Here is a 3,749-nt window from a genome sequence, read left to right as displayed (position 1 = left end):
TCGAAATTTTTCGCAACGAACGCACGTGGTCCACTGCATTAGACCCAAAACTCATGTTTTGCAGCGTTTCGGACCGTTTCGTTACTGCACGAAAGTCGATGCAAACTAGCCGAACTGGTGCATTAACGCACAAGTTCGCTAAACAAGGTTGCGTCAGAATTTTTTGCATCGAACGCACCCGATCCACTACATTGGACCCAAAACTCATGTTTTGGGGCATTTCGGACCATTTCAATACTGCACTAAAGTCGATGCAAAACTAGCCGAACTCGTGCCATTATCACAGAAGTTCGCTAAACAAAGTTGCGTCGGAATTTTTCGCAACGAACGCACCGGATCCACTCCATTGGACCCAAAACTCATGTTTTGGGGCGTTTTGGACCGTTTCGTTACTGCACGAAAGTCAATGCAAAACTGGCGGAACTGGTGCCATTATCCCACAAGTTCAGTAAACAAAGTTGCGTCGGAATTTTTCGCAACGAACGCACCCGATCCACTCCATTTCACCTGGCGTTTTGGACTGTTTCGTTACTACACGAAAGTCGATGCAAAACTGAACGAACAGGTGCCATTAAGACACAAGTTCGTTAAAGGAAGTCGCTTCAAAATTTTTCACAATGAACGCTCGTGATCCACACCATTGGACCCAAAACTCATGGTTTGAAGCGTTTCGGACCGTTTCGTTACTGCACAAAAGTCGATGCAAAACTTGCCAAACAGGTGCCATTAACACACAAGTTCGCTAAACAAGGTCGCGTCAGAATTTTCGCAATGAACGCACCCATCCATTCCATTGGAACCAAAGTTCATGTTCTGGGGCGTTTCGGACCATTTCGATACTGCACGAAAGTCGATGCAAAACTAGCCGAACTGGTGGCATTAACGTACAAGTTCGCTAAAAAAAGTCACGTCGGAATTTTTCACAACGAACGCACCCTTCCACTCGATTGGACCCCAAACTCATGTTTTGGGGCGTTTTGGACCGTTTCGTTACTGCACAAAAGCCGATGCAAAATTGGCCGAACTGGTACCATTATCGCACTGGTTGGCTCAGCAAAGTCGCGTCGGAATTTTTCGCAACGAAGGCACCGATCCACTCCATTGGACCCAAGACTCAAGTTTTGGGGCGTTTCAGACCGTTTCATTACTGCACGAAAGTCGATGCAAAACTGGCCGAACTCGTGCCATTATCGCACAAGTTCAGTAAACAAAGTCGCGTCGGAATTTTTTGTATTGAACACACCCGATCCACTGCATTTGACCCAAAACTCATGTTTAGGGGCATTTTAGACCGTTTTGTTACTGTACGAATGTCGATGCAAAACTGGCCAAACAGGTGCCATTAACGCACAAGTTCGCTAAAGTAAGTTGCTTTGAAATTTTTCGAAACGAACGCACGTGATCCACTCCATTGGACCCAAAACTCATGTTTTGGAGCGTTTCGGACCGTTTCATTACTGCGCGAAAGTCGATGCAAACTGGCCGAACTGGTGCCATTAACGCACAAGTTCACTAAACAAGGTCGCGTCAGAATTTTTCGCAACGAACGCATCCAATCCACTCCATTGGACCCAAAACTCATGTTTTGGGGCGTTTCAGACCATTTCGATACTGCACGAAAGTCGATGCAAAACTAGCCGAACTGGTGCCATTATCGCACTAGTTCGCTAAACAAAGTCGCGTCGGAATTTTTCGCAACGAACGCACCTGATCCACTCCATTGCACCCAAAACTCATGTTTTGGGGCGTTTCCGACCATTTCGATACTGCACGAAAGTAGATGCAAAACTAGCCGAACTGGTGCCATTATCGCACAAGTTCGCTAAACAAAGTCGTGTCGGAATTTTTCCCAACAAATGCACCCGATCCACTCCATTTGACCAAAACTCATGTTTTGGGGCGCTTCGGACCGTTTTGTTACTGCACGAAAGTCGATGCAAAACTGGCCGAACTGGTGCTATTATCGCACAAGTTCACTAAACAAAGTCGCGTCGGAATTTTTCGCAACGAACGCACCCGATCCACTCCAGTGGACCCAAAACTAATGTTTTGGGGTGTTTCAGAGCATTTTGTTACTGCACGAAAGTCGATGCAAAACTGGCCAAACTGGTGCCATTATCGGACAAGTTCAGTAAACAAAGTCGCGTCGGAATTTTTCGCAACGAACGCACCCGATCCGCTCCATTTGACCAAAAACTCATGTTTTCGGCGTTTCGGACCGTTGCGTTACTGCACGAAACTTGATGCAAAACTGGCCGAACTGGTGCCATTATCACACAAGTTCGCTAAGCAAAGTCGCGTCGGAATTTTTCTCAACGAACGCACCGATCCACTCTATTGGACCCAAGACTCAAGTTTTGGGGTGTTTCGGACCGTTTCATTACTGCACGAAAGTCGATGCAAAACTGGCCGAACTCGTGCCATTATCGCACAAGTTCAGTAAACAAAGTCGCGTCGGAATTTTTCGTATTGAATGCACCCGATCCACTGCATTTGACCCAAAACTCATGTTTTGGGGCATTTCAGACCGTTTTGTTACTGTACGAATGTCGATGCAAAACTGGCCGAACAGGTGCCATTAACGCACAAGTTCGCTAAAGGAAGTTGCTTCGAAATTTTTCGAAACGAACGCACGTGATCCACTCCATTGGACCCAAAACTCATGTTTTGGAGCGTTTCGGACCGTTTCGTTACTGCGCGAAAGTCGATGCAAACTGGCCGAACTGGTGCCATTAACGCACAAGTTCACTAAACAAGGTCGCGTCAAAATTTTTCGCAACGAACGCATCCAATCCACTCCATTGGACCCAAAACTCATGTTTTGGGGCGTTTCGGACCATTTCGATACTGCACGAAAGTCGATGCAAAACTAGCCGAACTGGTGCCATTATCGCACTAGTTCGCTAAACAAAGTCGCATCGGAATTTTTCGCAACGAATGCACCTGATCCACTCCATTGCACCCAAAACTCATGTTTTGGGGCGTTTCCGACCATTTCGATACTGCACGAAAGTAGATGCAAAACTTGCCGAACTGGTGCCATTATCGCATAAGTTCGCTAAACAAAGTCGTGTCGGAATTTTTCCCAACAAACGCACCCGATCCACTCCATTTGACCAAAAACTCATGTTTTGGGGCGCTTCGGACCGTTTTGTTACTGCACGAAAGTCGATGCAAAACTGGTCGAACTGGTGCTATTATCGTACAAGTTCACTAAACAAAGTCGCGTCGGAATTTTTCGCAACGAACGCACCCGATCCACTCCATTGGACCCAAAACTAATGTTTTGGGGTGTTTCAGAGCATTTTGTTACTGCACGAAAGTCGATGCAAAACTGGCCAAACTGGTGCCATTATCGGACAAGTTCAGTAAACAAAGTCGCGTCGGAATTTTTCGCAACGAACGCACCCGATCCGCTCCATTTGACCAAAAAGTCATGTTTTCGACGTTTCGGACCGTTGCGTTACTGCACGAAACTTGATGCAAAACTGGCCGAACTGGTGCCATTATCACACAAGTTCGCTAAGCAAAGTCTCGTCGGAATTTTTCTCAACGAACGCACCGATCCACTCTATTGGACCCAAGACTCAAGTTTTGGGGTGTTTCGGACCGTTTCATTACTGCACGAAAGTCGATGCAAAACTGGCCGAACTCGTGCCATTATCGCACAAGTTCAGTAAACAAAGTCGCGTCGGAATTTTTCGTATTGAATGCACCCGATCCACTCCATTTGACCCAAAACTCATGTT

This window comes from Panicum hallii, unplaced genomic scaffold (assembly GCF_002211085.1).
Source record: "Panicum hallii strain FIL2 unplaced genomic scaffold, PHallii_v3.1 scaffold_15, whole genome shotgun sequence".
NCBI classification, from domain to species: Eukaryota; Viridiplantae; Streptophyta; class Magnoliopsida; order Poales; family Poaceae; genus Panicum; species Panicum hallii.
The sequence above is the reverse complement of the archived record's forward strand: the minus strand, read 5'-3'. Positions refer to the sequence as shown.